The 24,719-nt window shown below is 43.9% G+C and overlaps 1 long non-coding RNA gene across 1 annotated transcript in view; it reads left to right on the forward strand.

The window, feature by feature from the left end:
* The window catches only part of LOC129049812 (uncharacterized), a 38,281-nt gene extending 15,650 nt beyond the window's left edge, over positions 1–22,631 (forward strand). The window contains exons 2-3 of the long non-coding RNA XR_008513163.1: positions 11,773–11,897; positions 22,393–22,631. This is a non-coding gene — a long non-coding RNA (uncharacterized LOC129049812). The remainder of the gene's footprint in view (positions 1–11,772; positions 11,898–22,392) is intronic.
* The last annotated feature ends 2,088 nt before the right edge of the window (positions 22,632–24,719 follow it).

The raw sequence follows: 24,719 nt of genomic DNA on the forward strand, positions 1-24,719 counted from the left end.
ATTAGAGATGCTTATGTCATGGACAGAACCTCCACAATGCAGCTTGATTGGCTTAAGCAGAAGACACAGATCTTTCCAAGTTAGACTGAAAGGTGGCATCGAGGATGGAAATTCACCCCCTTATTTTTCACTATCCTCAAATGTTTAGCTAACAGATTCATCAGAACTAGTGAGAGCATAATGTCTTTCAACATCTCTCAAGAGTATCAAGCAGCTGATTGCAACTTTTCACATTCCCTCAGCATATGGGCTGTATAATCTACAGGGGATTCTGCAGAATATGCTGATAATGGTTTCCTCCTTGACCTTGAAGCTAATTATCACCAGGGAATCTTTAATGCTTTAAAAATACAATGTCGCTTATTTTGCTCGCAAATCAGTGGTTTAATAAATGCCAGCATATATGTTAAATTTTGTTAGCGTTTAATATCTTTATCAGCCAAAGTGCATTAAAAATTAAAAGAAAATTAATTCCCACTTTCCCGTTTTTATGCTGTAGGGTAATGTCATTTTACATGGTGCTGTAGTGTTCTACAAATGGATGTTCAGTGCTTTGAATTAGTGAACTTGGTGCTTTATTTACCACCTTGGGAGTTAGTCATTACTTTTTCAATTACTGTAAAACTTTATGCATCACAGCATGAGACTCTGAGAAACCAGATAAACAGTACTGGGGAGATTTTCTTTTAAATGGGATCACGTAATAAAGACAAAAGACTAAATTAGTATCTCTAATGTGCCAGCCAGCGACATTGGTTTCCATGTTCGTGAGCTTGTGAATAACCTTCCAGAAGTGAACCTTTCACAACCAGAATGCATGGGAAATCCTGGTCTTCTGCCTTTGAGTCACCGTACAAGTCATAGCAAGCCATCCTTATCCACAGAGCTCAAAAGCAAGAATCTGTAGGATCCAGTGTATTAGCAAGAGGAAGCTGAGATTTTGACAGGACTGACATTGTGTCACATCATCCTACAAACCTTTCGAAGTGCCAGCAGTGATTGCTATGCTATGCACCAAGACCTCAATGTGTCCATGCATTTGATTTCTTTTCCTATTTATTTTATTTTATTTTAATTTTATTTTTTTATTTATTTTTTTATTGGAGACAGAGTCTCGCTCTGTCGCCCAGGCTGGAGTGCATTGGAGCCATCTCAGCTCATTGCAAGCTCCGTCTCCTGGGTTCACGCCATTCTCCTGCCTTAGCCTCTGGTGTAGCTGGGACTACAGGCACCCGCCACCATGCCTAGCTAATTTTTTTGTATTTTTAGTAGAGACAGGGTATCACCGTGTTCAGCAAGATGGTCTCGAACTCCTGACCTCATGATCTGCCCGCCTCGGCCTCCCAAAGTGCTGGGATTACAGGTGTGAGCCACCACACCCGGCCCTCCTATTTATTTTGTATAGCCCTTACAAGATTCCTAGCACTGTCCTGGGCTCTAGGGGTTGACAGCATATAACACCGAGATGACATGCCCCCGGGGGAGGTTTTAATCTCCTGGAAACCCTGTGTCATTGCCAGGAGGGGCATGCCACTGGAACATGGTCCCTGCTGTAAAACTCACAGGGAGGTGAGGCTGAGGCAAAGAAAGGTTAGAGGAGGCCTCATTGGGCTGCTTCCAGAATCACTTCTAGAGCAGTGGGGAAGCGAGGAAGAGCCGTTGGCAAGGCGACAGAAGCCACAAATGGGCTCAGTGGGAGTCTAAATTCAGCACCTGCAAGCCCAGCTGGTCTGACTGTGGTAAACACACAGCCACAGGGATTCCAAGTAGTCCCTGGAGTGAAGGTTTCTTCCAGTCTGTTCAGCCCACTCTGCCTGGTGGTCCTAGACCTACAGGTGTTTAAAATGTGCCAATAAAAAACAAAAGGAAAAAAATGTGCCAATTGAAAGGGAAGTGTTTCAGGACAGGTGTGGTGGCTCATACCTTTAATCCCAGTGATTAGAGAGGCAAACCCAGCATTTTAGCTTGAGCCCAAGGGTTCAAGACCAGCCTGGGCAACATAGTGAAACCCACTTGTCTTTCCTTCTTTCTTTCTTTCTTTTTTTTTTGAGACGGAGTTTCGCTCTTGTTGCCCAGGCTTGAGTGGAGTGGTGCAATCTTAGCTCACTGCAACCTTTGCCTCCCAGGTTCAAGCAACTCTCCTGCCTCAGCCTCCTGAGTAGCTGGGATTACAGGCGCCCACCACCACACCCAGCTCATTTTTGTATTTTTAGTAGAGACGGGGTTTCACCATGTTGGCCAGACTGATCTTGAACTCCTGGCCTCATGTGATCCTCCTGCCTCAGCCTCCCAAAGTGCTGGGATTACAGGTGTGAGCCACCATGCCCGGCTTTTTTTTTTTTTTAAGGGGGAAAAAATTACTAGGTCCAGAAATCAAAGATGACTTAGGGTAGAATTATGATTACATGCAGAATTGGATGGTTAGAAATGAAACCAATCTATTTAGGTCCAGCCTATGGCATGATCAGTCCCAGCCTGGACCCATGCAGTGTTCTGCGTGGCCTGTCCAAGGACCACCAGACCCTTCGGGAAGGTGGCAACAGCCTGGGAGGGAGACTGAGGGAAGATTCAGAGAGACCTCCCATCTCAGTGTCTGGAATAGGTGTGTCACTTTGCTCCCAGTCAGAACTGATGAATTCCCCAAATCCAAATCTCAGAGTTATGATTTCTTGAACAAGGTGGATGACAGCCCTAGATAGTTTGGAAACTAACCATATTGTTTTCCCTTACCTCTCTTAGGAGAGCGGTCACCAAAGAGTTCCCATCTGAGTACAGGTTACAGGGTCAAAAGACACTGATGCCCCAGCTGTCAAGGGGGTGATTTAGGCAGACAACCTAGAACAGCAAAGAGGCGTGCTATTTCGACTTCGACTCACACTGCTTCCATGCAGCAAAGAGGTTCTGGAAAGTGATTTTGAAAAGTTCACAGATCTTGACATGTCTGTTCATCTTAAGCTCATTATAACTATAATTTTATTTATTTTATTTTTATTTTTATTTTTGAGACAGGGTTTCACTCTGTCGCCCAGGCTGGAGTGCAGTGGTGCGATCTCAGCTCACTGCAGCCTCCGCCTCCCGAGTTCAAGCAATTCTTGTGCCTCAGCCTCCTGAGTACCTGGGATTACAGGCATGTGCCACCATGCCTGGCTAATTTTTGTATTTTTTGTGGAGACAAGTTTTCACCACATTGTCCAGGCTGGTCTCGAACTCCTAGGCTCAAGTGATCCGCCCGCCTCAGCCTCCCAAAGTGCTAGGATTACAGGTGTGAGCCACTGTGTCCAGCCAAGCTTATTATAACTATAATTTTAAATTATCTGCTTCTATTCTGATCTTGACTCTTACAACTGAATTTGTAAGCTTTATAATGAATATTAGTGGAATAATTTACTTAGGAATTCACCTGGTGTCTATTTTTTTTTTGTATGGTTTTAATCACAGTGATCCCAAACTCTTCTATGAATATTACCTGCACAAATATTGCCCCTATTATTTATTTTGGGAAATACTTGATTGCTTTCTGCTTTTGTGTTAATTCAGGGAGCTCATTCATTCTCAAAACGGAAACTCCGCGATTTAACCACTCAGATCTCTGCCCCCCGCACCCCCACAGGCTGCCAAAAGCACAGCTCCTGTCACACGTCCTGTTGCATAAAAATAAACTTGTTAAATTCTTTCCCAAACTACTTCCTCTTCCAAGTTTCCCAATTGATTTCCATCAGTTGCCCTGTGCAAATATACCTCTTTCCTTTGGGGATCTCAAATTCATTTATTTTCTCACCGACTGGGACTCATGAACCTCCCCAAATTACTTAGTACATGTATACATATTTTTCTGGGGAGAAGACCCATCGCTTTCGTGCTATTCTCAAGGAGCTCATGGCTCTCTCCTCCTCCAAAAGGATCAAAACGATCTGCCATTTTAATCCATGCCAACATCACATAATACTAGTACTATTAAAACCGGCTGGGCGCAGTGGCTCACACCTGTAATCCCAGCACTTTGGGAGGCCGAGGTGGGCGAATCACTTGAGGTCAGGGGTTCGAGACCAGCCTAGTCAACATGGTAAAACCCCCTCTCCACTAAAAATACAAAAAAAGGCCGGGTGCAGTGACTCATGCCTGTAATCCTAGCACTTTGAGAGGCCCAGGCGGGCGGATACAAGGTCAGGAGATCGAGACCATCCTGGCTAACACGATGAAACTCCATTTCTACTAAAAATACAAAAAAAATTAGCCGAGCATGTAGTCCTAGCTACTCGGGAGGCTGAGGCAGGAGAATGGTGCGGACCCGGGAGGCGGAGCTTGCAGTGAGCCGAGATCCCGCCACTGCACTCCAGCCTGGGTAACAGAGTGAGACTCGGTCTCAGGAAAAAAAAAAAAAAAAAAAAAAAAATTAGCTGGGGATGGTGGTGCGCACCTGTAATCCCAACTACTCAGGAGGCTGAGGCACGAGAATAGCTTGAACCCGGGAGGTGGAGGTTGCAGTGAGTCTAGATCCTGCCACTGCACTCCAGCCTGAGCGACGGAGCAAAACCCCGTCTCAAAAAAATAAAAAAACAAACAAACCAAAAAAACAGCATCCTGACTAGGTCACTCCCATCTCCTCCTTCCAGCCCGTTCGGGACGGGATGAGGACGCAACACCACTGCTGCAATCAGTGGAATACAGGGGCTAGCCGCTCCCACTCCTGTCTGTCTGAAAGGTCTGCAGGAGTCTACAGCCATACCACCCTGAACATGCGCGATCTCATCTGAAAGGTTTGCAGGATTCAGGACAGTCTACTCACCTTGGCACCACCATTTCACCTCTATTCCTAATTTGTTTGCTGCTTTCTTCCCGAGAACCCCTCCCATACCCACTTCCCCCCACCTATCCACGCTTCAAGGCCCAGCAAAAGATGCTTCACAGACCAAGACCAGCCCAGAGAGTTTGGTTTCAGACGACAGAATAACTGAGTAGGCATGTGGCTCCAGAGTATAAATATTTGGAAATGTTAATATGATATATATCATAATACATAATAATATTATTATAATAAATGTTAATATATAATAAACATTCGGAAATATCTGCACAGAGCTTAAACCCTTGTAAAAAGATGAGCTCTCCATGGTAAATAAAAGCAGAAAGCAGTCAAGTGCTTATTCTCAATTTCTACCGCGCTTAGGCGCCTAGCCCAGTGCTTAGGAGAGAGTAGCACTTGACATTTACAGAATAAATGTGGAATGTTACATTGAAAATAAAACATATGGAGGCCAGGCGCCATGGCTCACACCTGTAATCCCAGCACTTTGGGAGTCAGAGGCGGGTGGATCACCTGAGGTCAGGAGTTCGAGACCAGCCTGGACAATATGGTGAAACCCGTCTCTACTAATAATACAAAAATTAGCTGGACGTGGTGGCACAGGCCTGTAATCCCAGCTACTTAGGAGGCTGAGGCAAGAGAATCGCTTGAACCTGGGAGGCAGTGGTTGCAGTGAGCTGAGATCATGCCATTGTACTCCAGCCAGGGGGACAAGAGTGAAACTCAGTCTCAAAAAAAAAAAATATATATATATATATGTATATATATATGGAGCTGGCAGCCAGACATGGTGGCTCACACTGTAATCCCAGCACTTTGGGAGGCCGAGGCGGGTGGATCACCCGAGGTCAGGAGGTCGAGACCAGCCTGACCAACATGGAGAAACTCCATCTCTACTAAAAATACAAAATTAGCCGGGCGTGGTGGCATATGCCTGTAATCCCAGCTACTCGGGAGGCTGAGGCAGGAGAATCACTTGAACCCAGGAGGCGGAGGTTGCGGTGAGCTGAGATCGTGCCCTTGCACTCCAGTCTGGGTGACAAGAGTGAAACTCCATCTCAATAAATAAATAAATAAATAAATAAATAAATAAATAAATACAAACATATGGAGCTGGGCACACCTGTAGTCTCAGCTACTCAGGAGGTCAAGGTGAGAGGATGGCTTGAGCCCAGGAGTTCAAGTCCAGACTGGGCAATGTAGCAAGACCTTGAACCTAAAATAAAAGTTAAAAAATAAAAATAAATGCCTAATTAACTTTTGAGAGGTGTTCAACTCCACTAGCCATCCTGAAAATTCAAATTTAAATAATACAATACCATGACCTAACCATCAGAATAGCTAAAATGAAAAGAAAAGAAAATGCCAGGCTGGGCGAGGTGGCTCACACCTGTAATCCCAGCACTTTGGGAGGCCAAGATGAGCGGATCACCTGAGGTCAGGAGTTCGAAACCAGCCTGACCAACATGGTCTCTGCCAAAAAATACAAAATGAGCTGGGCAAGGTGGTACCTTCCTATAGTCCCAGCTACCGGGGAGGCTGAGGTGGGAGAATTGCTTGAACCTGGGAGGCGGAGGTTGCCGCGAGCCAAGATCACACCGCTGCACTCCAGCCTGGGTGACAGAGCAAAACTCTGTCTCAAAAAAAAAAAAAAGAAAAGAAAAAGAAAGAAAATGCCCAGATCGATAAGGATAGGGAGTAACCTACACTCATGCACTGCAGGTGGGGATGTAAACTGGTACAACTACTATGGAAAACTGTATGGCAGCACCTACTAAAGCTGAACATATGTCTATCTATGATCCAGCAATTTCACTCATAAGGACGTACAAACCCCCTTCAAAAAAATAGCAAGACCTCAACTCTAAAAAAATAAAATAAAACTCCTTCCTATCTAAAGGGGATTGGGAGTTTCACATGGTCAAAATTTGCCAGCAAAATATGTTGATCAAAGTACTTTGTAAAAAGTAGATGAATTATTGCCCTAGTCCTTGCATTCAAAATGGTTATTTACAAAAGCATGGTAGTTGCTAAGCAACTGAAAGCAGTGCACTACATGTCGAATGACATCTTTAATAGGTGTATAGTAAATACACACCTTTCTAGTAACATTTGTCATAGATATGATTACAAAGTCAATTTAAAGTGGAGAGAAAGAAAATGCACTTTGAATTAATAATTAATAAATACTCATCTCAGGCATTTGATTAATTACTATTACAAATGTAACTAACCCCAGGCATAATTATTTAGGAGAGAATTCGGGTCTTCTCAGAACACATTCTAAACTGATATTGTTGGTCTCTAACGAGTAAATGTGTTCACAGCTAAGTTAGGTGTTCAATATTATGAAACAATATTAATTTTAAACTTGGGCTGAAGAGAGAACAAAAAATGGGCTAGTGCACAACTACATAACCATTCTCTTGCCTGTTACTTATGCAGACAACTCCAAGTTTCCCCTAATTTTTTCTTTTTCCTTTTTTTTTTTTTTTTTTTTTTTTGAGACGGAGTTTCGCTCTGTCGCCCAGGCTGGAGCGCAGTGGCGCGATCTCGGCTCACTGCAAGCTCCACCTCCCAGGTTCATGCCATTCTCCTGCCTCAGCCTCCTGAGTAGCTGGGACTATAGGAGCCCGCCACCATGCCCAGCTAATTTTTTTTTGTATTTTTAGTAGAGACGGGGTTTCACCGTGTTAGCCAGGATAGTCTTGATCTCCTGACCTTGTGATCAGCCTGCCTCAGCCTCCCAAAGTGCTGGGATTACAGAAATGAGCCACCGCGCCTGGCCTTTTTTTTTTTTTTTTTTTTTTTCAGGCAGAGTCTCACTCTGTTGCCCAGGCTGGCGTATAGTGGCGTGATCTTGGCTCGCTGAAACCTCTGCCTCCTGGGTTCAAGAGATTCACCTGCCTCAGTCTCCTGAGTAGCTGGGATTACAGGCACGCATCACCACGCCTGGCTAATTTTTGTATTTTTATTAGAGACAGGGTTTCACCATGTTGGCCAGGCTGGTCTTGAACTCCTAACTTCAAGTGATCCACCCACTTTGGCCTACCAAAGTGCTGAGATTACAGATGTGAGCCACTGCACCCAGCCCCAAGTTGCCTAATTAGGCGTTACTGAAATGGAAGACCAAGCAGGAAGCTCGTTGCTCAGAAGATGGGGCTTGTTCTTCATGTCCACAGTGCTCACTAGTAGAAGGTTCGGGCAAGTGCTTATCTTCATTGGAAGAGGATAATGGCTAATATCAAGACCAGGAAAGTTCAGTCACTTGCATAGGTCCCAGCCTCCAGGCACATAGCAATGTTAGACCAGGCCTCCAACTGACAATCTATGCCTTCCCCAATCTGCAGTGGTTCTGTATCTCTAAGTTTCCTTCTGGACTTAAGCAGGCCCCTTTGGGCCTCCACACACAGAGGGCCTGCTAAAAACCTTTCCACTAAGCTCCTAAGAGCTCCAGAAAGAAATCACTGGAGGCCGGGCACGGTAGCTCACGCCTATAATCCCAGCACTTTGGGAAGCCGAGGCGGGCAGATCACCTGAGGTCAGGGGTTCAAGACCAGCCTGGTCAACATGGCAAAACCCTGTCTCTACTAAAAATACAAAAATTAGCTGGGCATGGTGGCACATCCCTGTAATCCCAGCTACTTGGGAGACTGAGGCAGGAGAATCGCTTGAACCCAGGAGGCGGAGGTTGCAGTGAGCTGAGATCGTGTCACTGCACTCCAGCCTGGGTGATGAGTGAGACTCTGTCTTAAAAAAAAAAATCACTGGAGCCCTCCATCAAACCCTCATCCCCAAGGCTGGCTGGCCACTGCATTCCACCAGGGCTCAGACCGCACAGCACAGCTGCGCCCCAAGCCCAGAGGAGAATTTCAAAACAGGAGAGCTCACAACAGCCACTGCTCCTGTATAAAATGTTACGGGAGATGACAAGGAGGTCTGGAAAATCTGAGATCTGAGCCACAGACCAGGCAGCTGGCTGGTAGCCTGGCTCCTCCCAGTCCGGGGTAGGCTTCATAGGATCCCCATCCTTCCAGCTACTTGTGACGGTGAAAACACCACACAAAAGAGAGCTGGTTTTTTAGGAGGTGCAAGTAGGGTCCTTTAGGATAGCGGTCCCTAATGGTCTCTAACCTTTTTGGCACCAGGGACTGGTTTTGTGGAAGACAATTTTTCCACGGATGGGGAGGGGAAAGGAGGAGGGGAGATTGAAGGGAAGGGATGGTTTAGGGATGAAACTGCTCCACTTCATATCAGGCACTGGATTCTCATAAGGAGCCTGCAACCTAGATCCCTGGCATGCGCAGTTCCCAAAAGGGTTTGTGCTCCTTTGAGAATCAATGCCACTACTGATTGGACAGGAGGTGGAGCTCAGGTGGTAATGCTCGCCCACCTGCTGCTCACTGGCCTGCTGTATGGCCCCGTTCCTAACAGGCCATGGACAGGTGCTGGTCCACAGCCTGGGGGTTGGGGACCCCTGCTTTAGGAGTTCTGAACACCTGAGTTTTTGAGTATTACTGGAAAGATATGACGCCAATACACTAGATTTTTTTCCTTATACAAATTTATCCTCCACCCTTGCCAGACCCTTCCCATTCATTTCCTTTGGAAACAGTCTACCTTATTGCCCCTACACTGTTACCCAGTTGTGTACTCAGGGATCCCAGTCTACTAAACCCCTTTGTCAAGCTCAGTGAGCACTGGCAAAGAATGGAAGGAAAGGGACAGAGCTTCAGAGGTTTTATGATGTAACCAGTGGCCAAGGTCTGGGACGTGAAACTTGCCTGGGGTGCCCATGACAGCAGGAAAGGCTTGAAGGTGGCTTGGCAGAGCACTCACCTCCATGCCAGTATGGCTCAGGACAGCCCTTCTGCTGATGAGCTCCAGGCAGGTCCTGTCCTTCCCTGCTCCCTCACCCTTTCACCCTTCCTCACTGGTGTAGGCAGATGGCCCAATTCGTCAGCAATCAAGGCAGAGACAATGGGCTGAGCTGACTCATTTAGGAACAGTAATTCTTCCCAAAGAAGATTCCCCATTCATTTAGACACTGAAGCAATTATTTGCGGGCTGACACTTGTAATTACTTTTTACTGCAGGTAGGTAACTGTTCCAAGCTAATAGGATTACTGGTTTCTGAAGGACTTTTGGAACAAGCAATTTTCAAATAATCAGCACAGCATGTTCAATGAACTTTCCACCCAGGGCAAATCCCTTCCTCTGTGGCTCCTCATGACGGGCAAGATGTGGATTCCTGGATGGGGGGCACTTTGGAACTGCAGGGGCATTTTTCTTCCATGCTCCTTTGTTTGTAAATGGGACCTGAGCAAATTATGCCTGGTGATATTTCATGGGCTTGCATGTAATTATTCTAAAATTTTCACCTGTTCTGGAAGTTGGCATTAAATTATATCAACCAACCAATCTTCTTAGCAATAGCAGGGAAAATCACTTTCCCAGTTATGGTATCTCATGGTTACTCCTCCCTCTATACCATGCATTTCTGAGGGGAAGTTAAAAAAAAAAATCCAGGCTGAATGTGGTGGCTCACATCTGTAAACGCAGCACTTTGGGAGGCTGAAGCAGGAGGATCACTTGAGCCCAGGAGTTTGAGACCAGCCTTGGCAACATGGTGAAACCCTATCTCAACAAAAGTACAAAAATTAGCCAGACATGGTGGTGTGCACCTATAGTCCCAGCTACTCAGGAGGCTGAGGTGAGAGGATTGGCCTGAGCCCTGGAGGCTGAGGCTGCAGTGACCTGTGATTGCACCACTGCACTCCAGCCTGGGTGACAGAGTCAGACCCTGTTAAAAAAAAAAAAAAAAATCAGGAGGCCTTTTAGTCAAGGTTGTTTGTTTGTTTGTCTGTTTGTTTGTTTTTTTGAGACTGAGTCTCCCTCTGTCACCTAGGCTGGAGTGAGGTGGTGCAATCTCAGCTCACTGCAACCTCCACCTCCCAGGTTCAAGCGATTCTCCTGCCCCAGCCTCCTGAGTAGCTGGGACTACAGGTGTGTGCCACCGTGGTCGGCTAATTTTTTTTTTTTTTTTAGATGAAGTCTTGCTCTGTCACCCACGCTGGAGTGCAGTGGTGCAATCTTGGCTCACTGCAACCTCCGCCTCCCAGGTTCAAGCAATTCTCCTGCCTCAGCCTCCTGAGTAGCTAGGATTACAGGCATGCACCACCAAGCCCAGTTAATTTTTGTATTTTTGGTAGAGATGGAGTTTGACCATGTTGGCCAGGCTGGCATCGAACTCCTGACCTCAAGTCATCTGCCCACCTTGGCCTCCCAAAGTACTGGGATTATAGGCATAAGCCACTGCACCCAGTCTTAGTCAACGTTTCTAACAAGATTATCAACTGTTGTAGACCGTAAATAATGATTTTGCAACAAGGTTCTCTATTTGATAAGAAAAAGTCCATTTGAATGCTTGTCAATATTTGACCCGATCAGTTGGTTTGACGTTTAGCAGTTTAAAAAGCACATCTGACTGGGTGCGGTGGCTCACACCTGTAATCCCAGCACTTTGGGAGGCCAAGGCGGGCGGATCACAAGGTCAGGAGATCGAGACCATCCTGGCTAACATGGTGAAACACCATCTCTACTAAAAATACAAAAAAAATTAGCCAGGCATGGTGGCAGGCACCTGTAGTCTCAGCTACTTGGGAGGCTGAGGCAGGAGAATGGCATGAACCCAGGAGGCGTGAACCCGGGAGGCGAAGCTTGCAGTGAGCCGAAATGGCGCCACTGCACTCCAGCCTGGGCAACAGAATGAGACTCTGTCTCAAAAAAAAAAAAAAAAAAAGCACATTCAAAGTCTGTTGGAACGACAGTTTCTCTTACTGAGAAGGCTTTTGAGGTATTTGGTGGTTGTTGTTGTTATTCTTGTTTACTCAAACATTCCCAGCTTCTCCACTGTCCATCCACTAGTTAGACGAACTCTGAGGGGGTCATAACCATTCTCTTTGCAGGAACCATCCTGCCACCCGCCCTGAAGAGGCTGCAAAACGCAAAATTATATGGCCAGGAGAAGATTGGGAGAAGTTAATCCTTGCACCTCAAGAAGAAACGTTCTGCTTTTAAGTAGAAGAGGAGAGTGAGTAGCTGAGAATCCAGGGAGCGTGAACCACGTAGACTGCCGAATTGGAGAGCAGTTTTTAGACTTCTAGACATAGTCAATGCCTAGAACTTATAAAGAAATTCTATTATCAGTAATATGTACTCTCGATTTGGTTTGCTGATATGCAAACTCATTCAAGTCTGGGATCTGCAGAGAAGGAATTGCAATCCCACAACAAATGTCATTTGCAGCCCTTAGAAATAAAAAAAACCTCATGTATTGTTAGGAAAATTCAGAGTATGCTACACAGCAATCTCCAAAGCCTGAAAAATGCTTAGCTGAAAATCTGATCCTATTTATTTATTTTTTTGAGATGGGGACTCACTCTGTCACCCAGGCTGGAATGTAGTGGTGCAATCACAGCTCACTACAGCCTCAAACTCCTAGGCTCAAGCGATCCTCCTCAGCCTCTCCAGTAGCTAGGACCACAGGCACACACCACTATGCCTGGCTAATATTTTTTAATTTTTTGTAGAGATGGAGTCTCACCATGTTGTCCAGGATGGTCTCAAACTCCTGGGCTCAAGCAGTCCTCCCACCTTGGCCTCCCAAAGTGCTGGGATTACAGGCATGAGCCACCGTGCCCAGCCTGTACAGGCAGGCACCTGTAATCCCAGCTACTCGGGAGGCTGAGGCAGGAGAATTGCTTGAACCTGGGAGGCAGAGGCTGCAGTGAAAACAGGTTTAAAATTTTCTTTTACTATTTAAAATTATAAAAACCTGTAGTATTACCACAACCTTTGCAAGTCATTCTGATAGGGGCAACTAAAGTCATCCTCAATTGTGAGCCCCCAGCTCTACAATATCAGGGGCGTAAAGTTTGCAAATTGAGAGCAAGTAAGTAAAAGTACAAGTTTGGAATCAGACAGAATTGGGTTCAAATTACTCCCTAACACTTCGAACCTGTGTAGAATCATTATCTCCCTCATAAGGGTGGAGACAATGAGATCACACATGTGAAGTACTTACTACTATGCCTTGTGCATAGTAAATGCTCAAACTGTGATCAACACATTACTTATACTGAAGAGTCATGCTTCCTCCATGACATTACCATTAACATTTCTAAATGAAGCGTACACCATTTGCTAGCCAAGCCTCCTTTATAGCAGATCTAACCTTCTGGGATTGAGAAAGTTTCAAAGGTACCCATGACACCCACACCATCATAAAAGGTCAGTCCCATCATTGGTCCCAAAGGGTGGTCAGGGGGCCACTGCACCTGCATTACCAGCAGTGCTTGTTTAAAAAGCTGGTCTTGGCCAGGTGCGGTGGCTCACGCCTGTAATCCCAACACTTTGGGAAGCTGAGGCAGGAGGATCACTTGAACCCAGGAGTTCAAGACCAGCCTGGTCAAGATGGCAAAATCCTGTTTCTACTAAGAATACAAAAAATTAGCTGGGCATGGTGGCAGGCACCTGTAATCCCAGCTACTCGGGAGGCTGAGGCAGGAGAACTGCTTGCCTCAGCCTCCCAATGTGTTGGGATTACAGGAGTGAGCCATAGTTCCCAGCCTTCTTATGTATGTATTAGAATTCTTCATATATATGTATATAGGATGTTACGCAGGTCTATGACATATATTCTGCAAATATATTCTCAGATTGTTGTGCATCATAAGTTTTTGCTTATGTTGGAATTTATTGTCATGTGAAAGTTTTTGCAATTTCCTTTTAGTCAAACCAGCTTATTTTATTGTTTCTGCTTTTGGTGTCATGTTTAGAAAAGTCAAGACCATCCCTAGAATATATAAATATTCATCAAAATTTTCTTCTAGTTCATTCTAGTTTCAATTCATACATTTAAATCTTTAATTAATCTGAAATTTTATGCTGATGTATGATGTAAAATAGAAATCAAACTTTTTTTTTCTAAACACAAGCTGGCCAATTGTCTCAACTTATATTATCAGGTAGAGACCTGGAAGAGGTTAATTTCCACTAAAGCAAACTAAGATTCCAACATGTGCTGTATCCTCCTTCAAAGCCCAGAATCTTAGCTTCCTGCTTTCTAGAGCACTATCTGTGCTCCTGGGCATCCAGGAAGAGGTGTCAGCAGCTCCTCCTAAGACACCTCTGCTTTTGCCACATTTCCAGACTTTCTTGGATCTCTGACCGAATGGATTCTGGCAGCAGTCATTGTCATGGTGCCCACTCAGTCCCCAGCCCCTGGTCAGCTCCCTTGTCAGAAGCCTGGAAGATTTGTCAAAGCAAAACAGAGAGTTCCAGGGAAGCACAGGTTGGGGAAGTAGTGGAGGTAGAAGGGATGCCACAGATCTTTTCTCCAAAAATCGAATACGTATGCCTAGGATACCACTTCTGTGAACGTAACCTAAAGAAATACTTTCCCACACGGGGCGCGGTGGCTCACACCTGTAATCCCAGCACTTTGGGAGGCCGAGGCGGGCGAATCACGAGGTCAGGAGATCAAGACCATCCTGGCTAACACGGTGAAACCCCATCTCTACTAAAAAATACAAAAAATTAGCCGGGCGTGGTGGCGGGCGCCTGTAGTCCCAGCTACTCGGGAGGCTGAGGCAGGAGAATGGTGTGAACCCGGGAGGTGGAGCTTGCAGTGAGTGGAGATCTCACCACTGCACTCCAGCCTGGGTGACAGAATGAGACTCCGTTTCAAAAAAAAAAAAAAAAAAAAAAACCACCAAAAAGAAATACTTTCCCATATGGACAAAGATGGAAGAGTAAAACTGTTCACTGCAACATTATTGTTAACAGCAAAACACATCAATGGGAAATTGGTTACATAATGATACATCTGTATTATGGAATACTTTGCAATGACTGAAAAGAATAAAAGGGAGTGAAGAAGGGAGGAGGAAGATAAAGACTGCAAAAACATAGGAAAAGAAAACCAAGTCATAGAATATTATGTACAACATAAACTTGTTAATGTAAAAAACCCTATAAATATGTAAATATATATACATATATATTCATGAATATACATGTGTGTATACACATACACATCCAAACATACATATTCATATATGTTCAAAAATATAGAAGTATTTCAGAAAAGATATTGAAAAGATGGAAACCCCACTGAGAAAAAGAGTGGATGGAGTTGATAGGGGAGTGCTAGAAAGAGAGATGGCAGAGGTGTTTTTTTTTTTTGTTTTTCTTTTAGCAACTTACCCTAAATACTTCTGTATTTTAAAAATCTCTTTTTTTTTTGTTTTTCTTTTTTGAGACAGAGTCTCACTCTGCTCATTCTGTCATCCAGGTTGGAGTGCAGTGGTGGGATCTCGGCTCGGCTCACTGCAACCTCCGCCTCCTGGGTTCAGGCGATTCTCCTGCCTCAGGCTCCTTGAATAGCTGGGATTGCAGGTGCCTGCCACCATGCCTGACTAATTTTTTTGGTTTTTGTTTTTTTTTCCGAGATAGAGTTTCTCTCTTGTCGCCCAGGCTGGAGTGCAATGGCGCGATCTCGGCTCAATGCAAACTCTGCCTCCTGGGTTCAAGCGATTCTCCTGCCTCAGCCTCCTGAGTAGCTGGGATTACAGGCGCCTGCCACCACACCCGGCTAATTTTTGTATTTTTGGTAGGGACGGGGTTTCACCATGTTGGCCAGGCTTTTCTCAAACTCCTGATCTCAGGTGAACCACCCGCCTCAGCCTCCCAAAGTGCTGGGATTACAGGCATGAGCCTCCGCGCCCAGCCCAATTTTTTTTAGTAGAGATAGGGTTTCACCATGATGGCCAGGCTGGTGTTGAACTCCTGACCTCAGGTGATCCACTCACCTCAGTCTCCCAAAGTGCTGGGATTACAAATGTGAGCCACTGTACCCTAAAAATCTTTTACAATAAAACATTTCAGGAAATGCATATGTAATTTCTTTTTTTTTTTTTTTTTTAGACAGAGTCTGATGCCCAGGTTGGAGTACAGTAATACAATCACTGCCACCTCCACCTCTGGGGTTCATGCAATTCTCCCACCTCAGCCTCCCAAGAAGCTGGGATTGCAGGTGTGCACCACCATGCCCTGTTAATTTTTTTGTATTTTTTGGTAGACACTGGGTTTCACCATGTTGGCTAGGCTGGTCTAGAACTCCTGACCTCAAGTGATCCACCCAGCTCGGCCTCCCAAATTGTCGGGATTACAGGCAGGAGCCACCACACCTAGCCATAATTTCTTAAAAGACAGAAATTAAAAAGAAAGGTTTTCATGGAAACCCTAAGGCTATATACACCAGGATGAACTGGAGTGCTCCTCAGTTGGTCACCAACTGGGGCTAGTCTTTCGTTATCAGTAGCATTAGTGAGCCCAAGAAGGCTCAGCTGAAAGCCAGCCTACACAGGCATACCTGGGGCACAAAACTGGATGTAGAAAATGCAGAACAAAATACATTAGAACAGGAAAACACGAGAGAATGTGCAGAATGCCCATATCAAGGACCAATTTAATCCAGAATTCAAAAAACAAAAGGAGCCGTAAATAGTGAATACAACAAAATGAATCATCTCCCAGATGGAGAAGACTCGATGGCCTTTGTTTTGGGTTGAACCTGGACTAAGCCATGCATGAAATAATCATATAACTTTTTTCCCACTGCCTCAGAAGGAAAAATAGAAGGGCAGCCTGGGCAATCTAGCGAGACCTCGTCTCTACAAAAAACAAAAAAAATTACCCGGGTGTGGTGGTGCACACTTGTGGTCCCAGGTACTGGGGTATTGGGGAGCAGGAGGATCCTTAAGCCCAGGAGGTCGAGACTGCAGTGAGCCATGATCGCATCACTGCACTCTAGCCTGAGGGACAGAACAAGACCCTGTCTAAAAAACAAACAAACAAACAAAAAGAAGAAGAGGAAGAAGAAGAGGAGGAGGAGGAAGAAGAAGAAGAAGACGAGGAGGGGGAGGAGGAGGAGGAAGAGGCGGAATGCCTTGAAGTGACTGAAAATTACAAAGTTTTTTTTTGTTTTGTTTTATTTTTTTAAGTGGGAATGATCACCTGTTTTGCCACTTTGGCATGTCTCATGATTTACTCATCAGATTAGTCTTCATCTGTTTGGGCTATTATAACACAATACCATAGACTGGGTGGCTTATAAACAACTGAAGTTCATTTCCCACAGTTCTGGAGGCGGGGAAGTCCAAGATCAAGGTGTTAGCATGTTCTGTGTCTAGTGAGGGCTCATTTCCTGGTTCGTAGACAGCTGTCTTCTGGCTGTGTCCTCACATAGCAGAAGGGGTGAAGGAGCTTTCCAGGGTCTCTAATGCCATCCAGCCCTCATGACCTAATCCCTGTCCAAGGTCCCACCTCCTAATACCATCACACTGGGGGGTTGGGATTTCAACACATGCATTTGGAGGGGACATGAACATAGCAATTACCAGAAATGACTTACTAAAGACTTGACCTTTGGATCCTCCTATATTCACAGCAGCTGCCAGATTAGACTCTAACAAATAGGGAAGTAAGAAGCCCCCTGTCCCAGCCTGCAGCATCAACCCATTTCTAAGGCCCATTTGAGGCAGGAGGAGTGGGGATCTCCTGTCTAACACACTGGAAGCCTACTTTGCTTTGTCACACTGGACAGCCAGGAGGGCAAGACGGTGGGTACAGTGATCCCCTACCTGTCAAGTGCCAGAGGGAGAGCACTCAAGTGACCCTGCTCCTCAGATGTTGACTTGTTGAGGGCAGAAGCACACAGGAGGTGGGAGGGAAGCAGAGAAGCAGTGGATCCTGAGGAAAACACTGCCAGCATCATCTTTAACAAATCCTCTCCTTGCAAATTTATTTCCCACTTCCTTTGTCTCTTTAAATGAGCTCAAACTTTCTCAGGGAATGTGTCCTGGACCCCCTGGCTGGGTCCAGGTGGTTAGATACACACTGTGCTGTTTCTCCTTCATAACATTTACCACAGTTATGACTTGACTTTGCTGCATATAATTATTTGACAATACCAGAATCTCTCATGAGACTACAAACAGCAGGAACTGTGCCTTTCTTTAGCTCATCTTGGCATTCCTGTGCCTAGCCTAGTGCATGGCACATACTGGAGCTCTATAAACAGGTGCTGAATAAATGAAGGAGAGAGAGCAGTAGGAGCTCAGAGACATCTTGGAGATGAGACTGGAGGCTAAGACCTTAAAAGAAGGCAGGATAAAAGAGAGTTTAACCTGATATAATTTCCAGAAGGACCCCAGAATACATTTGCTGCCAGGTGAATCTATCATTCCATAACTAGAAAAGTTTGAACAGTACATACTCCTGAGAGAGGTATAACCTAAATTTGCATTTGCATATTAATAACACTTCCTTTCCAGAAAGCTTGCAGAGAGGTTATGCTGTGGAGAATACTAAATCAATACCCTGGGCCAGGCGCGGCAGCTCATGCATGTAATCCCAGCACTTCAGGAGGCCAAGGCAGATGGATCACCTGAGGTCAGGAGTTCAAGACCAGCTTGACCAACATGGTGAAACCCTGTCTCTACTAAAATACAAAAAATTAGCCGGGTGTGGCTGCAGGTGCCTGTAATCCCAGCTACTCAGGAGGCTGAGGCAGGAGAATTTCTTGAACTCGGGAGGCAGAGGTTGCAGTGAGCCGAGATCACGCCACTGCACTCCAGCCTGGGCAACAAGAGCAAAACTCAGCCTCAATAATAAATAAATAAATAACCTGAACACCTGAAGGTGGAAGCTGTGGCTTGATGACCATGGAGGAGGAAAAGTAAAGACCATGGTGAATGGTGTCAAAAACCATTCACCATTCTTATGTCATAGTTTTGCTAAGGGTCAGCTTACTGTTGGTCAGAAACTAACCACAGTTCACCCTGGTCAACAAGACCCCTTTGCAGTGCTGCATGGAATTCTAATGCAGTGCTGCATGGACACTGGGCAGGCACTGGCAGCCAGGGAGCCACTTCCCCTTTCAACTAAATGCATGCTAAGGGGTGGTGGAAGATATGCAGCTGGTATCCACCCAAAAGGAAGAATCATGCCCTTGAGTTCTGATCACAAGGCTCTTCTGCTGTAATTAAAATGGAATAATGTGCACCATCAATCAACCTCCAGATCCTACAAGGTACTGCCACCAAACATGGCTAGTTATCGAAGGATAGTCATCTCTTGGGGAAGATCAAACTCTAGAACCTAATAAAAGAAATGAACCTCACATCCTATTAAAAAGGACTTCCTGGCCAGGCACAGTGGCTCATGCCTGTAATCCCAGCACTTTGGGAGGCGGAGGCAGAGGGCTCGCTTGAGCCCAGGAGTTTGAGACCAGCCTGGGCAACATGGTGAAACTCTGTCTCTACAAAAAAATATGAAAATTAACTGGGCATTATGGCATGTGCCTGTGATCCCATCTACTCCAGAGGCTGAGGTGGAAGGATCACCTGAGCTCCGGGAGGTCAAGGCTGCAGTGAGCCATGATTGTGCCACTGCCCTCCAGCCTGGGTGACAGAGTAAGACCCTGACTCAAAAGAAAATATTTTTAAAAAGAACTTGCTGAAGATTGTACAAAAAGAAAAGAAACTTGAAATGGATAATTGCTTTTATTAAGCTACAGGAGTTGGATTTTTTTCTCTCTCTACTATCAGGATGCCTTTAAGACACCAAGGTGGGAAACAGATTTTTCTGCATAGCTCCAACTCAGGATATATTTCCATTAACAATGACTGGATACCCTAAAAATGCCCCCCATTCATACCCTCTGAAAGTGTTAAGGTTAACTGCATAAAAGATCATTTGAAGTTTACTAAAATCTTAGATTCTTAGAAGGGATCTCTGAGTACATCTGGATTATTTTTTATTAATAATAAAAAAATTCTATGGAATACCAAGAGTGATCCTCAACTTATGCTTGAGTCTTCACAGAAATAGGATCTATGCAAGAAGATATGGGCCAAAAAAAAAAAAAGAAGAAGGATCTAGTTTGCTTCTTTTCCACCCAACTTATTCCCTTATTCCATTATTAAGCAATTCTGCTTAACAAGCTTTTAAAATACATCTTATTACACAAGGTCCTATATAGCCAACTGGCTCAATTTAAATGTACACTGGTACCTTGTTCTCCCAAAAGAAATTGCCTAAAGAAAAATATTTTAGTTGCATAATTAAGTAAAAGGCAAAAAAATGGCAATGATTTTATTTCTGGATTTATGGCCACTGGAACATTCCTGTGGTAGGAGAGAAAGTAAACTGAATTTTGAAATTAAATAGATAGCTATAGATTTATGTTTTGGCATGTAAATTACACATTTGCAGTCCTTCACTGAAGCCCAGTTTCAGATTTATTTTATTTATTTATTTTTTAGACGGGAGTCTCACTCTGTTACACAGGTCGGAGTGTAGTGGCGCAATCTTGGTTCACTGCAGTCTCCGCCTCCTGGGTTCAAGTGATTCTCCTGCATAGCTGGGATTACAGGCGCCCGCCACCACGCCCGGCTAATTTTTGTATTTTTAGTAGAGGCGGGGTTTTGCCATGTTGGCCAGGCTGGTCTGGAACTCCTGACCTCTGGTAATCCGTCTGCCCCGGCCTCCCAAAGTGCTGGGATTACAGGCATGAGCCACTGCACCCGGCCCTATGTTTCAGAATTATTTTAAACCTTATCTTTTTTTATGTGAAACTTAGAGCCTCACAAAACACTATTTGTGAGGTATCTTTCCCATAGTGATTTATTCTTGTGAACAAAATTTCATTTCTATAAAATATATTGTTGGCAATTGGTATAGTCATTGAATTTTATGACAGTGTATTTTAGGAATAAATGCATTCCCCAAAGGGGCATTGACATATAATTAGCAATGAAAATGATGTCACTGCTGTAAGGAAATTCAAAGTGGCTAAGATTCCAGAGATCCCTGCAGAGGTCTACAGCCTATAGATTATTAAACACTGCTACCTGATAAAGGGGGGGACAAAAAGAACAAAAGCAAATGTACATGATTTAGAAATTCTGAAACATGATTTGAACAACTGAAGTAGAAATGAAAAGCTTTCTCAAATGTGCTTTAAGTAAACTATCAGAGTCAGCCTACAAAAGAATACTTTTTAACTTTGACCAGCAATTTAAAACTTTTAAAGTATTTATAAAAATCTTAAATATATAATCAGTTTATACAGAAAAATAGGCCAGGCGTGGTGGCTCATGCCTGTAACCCCAGCACTTCGGGAAGCTGAGATGGGAGGACTGCTTGAGCCCAGGAGTTTGAGACCAGCCTGGGCAACATAGTGAGACCCCATCTCTACAAAAAACTTAAAAATTAGCCAGGTGTGATGGCATGAGCCTGTAGTCCCAGGTACTCCCAAAAATCAATAATAAGACTTGATCAGCTCAAGAGGAAATTCTAAAGAAAGGGGATCTGATAATTAAATCATGAGATGTGTCTTGGACCTCCTGGCATTAACCTTCTGGGAGGCAGCAGGAAGGAGATAATCTCAGCCAATGTCTCTATTCAGCAAAAAAAAAAAAAAAAAAAAAAAAAAATTGGAGCCCAGAGAAGCTAAAATGGTTTGGGTAGAACTCCACAGTAGTTCTCTCTGATTGATATGGGCTATGTTTGATTCAGTTGCAGGAATCCGTATCAGTGAAAATTGGTTATGGCAGGAGGTTGCACTGTCAGCCATGACCCACTATTGCCTTCTACTACACTATAATTACATTTCCACTCGAAAGGGATTAGGACCTCCACAAATACTGAAGTGTACTGAAAGTAAATTGAAAACCAGTGGGAAACAAAATGCAGTTTAAAAAGCGTCACAAAACCAGCAACCTTAAACAGAAGAATTACCATTTTGCCCCAGATAAAATCTCAGGATGCCCATCAGAAGCAATACTTTAACTATTTTAGGGTCTCAAATTGTATTAGTGGGAAGGAGGCAAAACAATTCTATTTGGATTTGCACTGAACCAAAGTTAAATTAGAGACAAATTCCATAATTTAACTGGGAATCAGTGTCTTTTTCCCTTGTCTTTTATTTACTTTTTTTTTTTGTTTGTTTTTGAGGCAGGGTCTCACTCTGTCACTCAGGCTGGAGTGCAGTGAAGCAATCACGGCTCACTGCAGCCTCGACCTCCCAGGCTCAAGTGATACTCCCACCTCAGCCTCCTGAGTAGCTGGGAGTATAGGCACATGCCACCACCCGTGTCTAAGTTTTCATCTTTCGTATAGACAGGGTTTCACCAGGTTGCCCAGCCTGGCCTCAAAACTCCTGGGCTTAAGCAATCCTCCCACCTTAGCCTCCCAAAGTGCTGAGATTACAGGTGTGAGCCATCATGCCCAGCCTATTTACAGTATTTTTAAAGTTACAGCTTTGAAAGAGTTGAAAAGTGTTTTCACTATCTAACTCTGCCCGTGCTCATTGTGAACAGAAGTTCTGTGTTTGGATCCTCTACGTGGCAGAAGATAAATACTAAGTGCATCAGCAGGGGGTGTAAGAAGTGAATTCCATAAATGCTCACCCTAATGTTTTCTGCAACAGAAAATCATCTATTCTCATCTTATTTCAGCTATATAAAAAGAAAAAAGGAAGACTGTTTCACAATCGTGGATGAGTAGCTGATCACAGCTTTCATAAAATATGCATGCCAGCACTTCCGCACAATTACCTCGAAGAACCAGTCTTTTGTTCCAAACATTTCAACAGCAAAAGACCTACCTGTAGCCAGCCATTTAGAAAGTGAAATGTTGCCTAGAAAATAATTATTGGAATCAATAAACAATTAAAATTGGGGGTGGGGAAGTTCTTAGATTTACTTGATTTTTTCCTACAGATTTAAATTTAAAAATTATCAAAGAAAATAAATTTCAAACTACTGTATAAACTCCTATGGATACAAGCTACGTGTACATAAGCAGGTATTCTCCTAATTTGTGTCAAAATTATCTCCTGACACCATCAGACATACCACCCCTTCTGGTAGTACCATTCAGGATCCATAAGATGGCAGGCCTAGATTTCACAGTAGTAATTATAAGTGTATATACACTGACTGCTTTGAAAAAAAAAATACATCATATTATCAGCAGCATGTGGCTGGTAACAATCTTAGGGGCATCTATCAATTAAATTTGTAAATTAAAAAACATAGCCACTATTACCAGGTTAATGCATGCTATTACTTCATATTGAATCACAAAATATTATTGCCAGAAGAAAATTAAGATCATCTACTTTAGTCCTGCCTATTTCCATGTAAAGAAACCAGAGTGCAGATATCAGAGCTTTGCCCAAGATCACATGACAAAGTGAGTAGCAGAGAGAGGACCAGAATCCTGGTCTCCTTCCTCCCAATCTGTATCAGTCCTATTGTTCTCAATATTTCTTCAACTCCTCATGGTGGCATCGAAGTCCAAATGACTGCTCTGCTGTCGAGCCCTATCCTTGCAGTTTGCCACAGATTGCTTTTTCCTTGTCAAAGTGTCATTCATGAGTCACCACTTGTCCTATCTGGACTCCGCATGGAAGCATGGAATTCCACAGCTCTCTTCACAAACCAGTTGTGTGCATCTCAAACTGGGGTGTGGTGATGTATGGGGTACTTGAAGTCACAGGATAAATAAGTACTATCTCCTTTGATGATTTTGGTGGCGGCGGGGAGCAACATCTTTTTAATTAGAAGGAACATAAAACGTGTATGAATGTCAGACATGAAATGCATAAAGGTTCAAAGCAACGTGTAGCTTTGTGTAGCCTAGATCAGGCCACTGTGCAGGCCTGCAGCAGTACAGCTCTTCAGTCCTCTGTGCTATCAGGGACACTGTGGTGGAAAGCTTAGGGAAGTATCTCATTAAGAGGCTCCCTCCTTCAGTACATAACCTGGAGTGCACCTTGTCTTCCACGATGTATAGAATAAGCTCACCTCACACTTGTGTCCTGGAAAAATCGGCACACGGCTATCCAAATACTATGTGGGTAGTCCTAAGGCACATTTAACTTCTATACGACAAGTATTACATTATAAACATTAAAATATTCACCAAATATTAACTATTATATATGATAAATATGTAACAGAGGTCACTGCTGGGCAGAATTCTTAGACAAACCAAACACAGTGGATGGAATTAATAAAAATAAACCAACCTACTACTTTTCATAAGCATTACGCTATAGAGAAATGTACAGAGATCCAAGAAGCAGGAGAGCTGGAGGATTTTTGATCACTCATCTAATGTGTCTTGCTCTATTTTCTCCCATTTTCTCATCTATAAAAAGGAGATTGGATTGGGTTAGAACAGGGGAAAAATTTAGAATTCTAAATTGTTTTTTGCTCACCCTTTGCTCTAGCATTTCCTTGGGCATAATTTTTTAAATGAATGTAACATAAGATAATTAGCACCTAAGCATTTTCCTGTGCATTTTGACAGTGATTAATTCAGTTTCTCGGAATATACTCACCTCCTTAAAAATTCTCGGTATATTGATTGGCTAGAAATCAGTAAATTAGTTAATGTCATGAAAAACAAAGAAAGACTGGGAAACAATTTCAGATTAAATGAGACTAGAGAAAGGACGTCTGAATGCAATACATGATCCAGGATTTTATTTTGCTATGAAGAACGTTATTGCCATTATTGACAACTGGCAAAATTCAAATGACCACTACAGAACAGGCAATATTAGACAATGGCGTTGTATCCACTTCCTGATTTTGATAATTGTACTATGGCTATGTAAAAGAATGACCTTGTTTCTGGAATTACACACTGACACATTTAGGGACAAAGGAGCATCATGTCCACCGAGAGAGAGAGACAGAGAGAGAGAGAGAGCACAAGCCTAGATGCCAGTGTGGTAAATGTTAAAATCTGGGAAATATGAGTGAAAAGTACA

Source organism: Pongo abelii, chromosome 15 (genome assembly GCF_028885655.2).
Source record: "Pongo abelii isolate AG06213 chromosome 15, NHGRI_mPonAbe1-v2.0_pri, whole genome shotgun sequence".
In the NCBI taxonomy this organism is placed as follows: Eukaryota; Metazoa; Chordata; class Mammalia; order Primates; family Hominidae; genus Pongo; species Pongo abelii.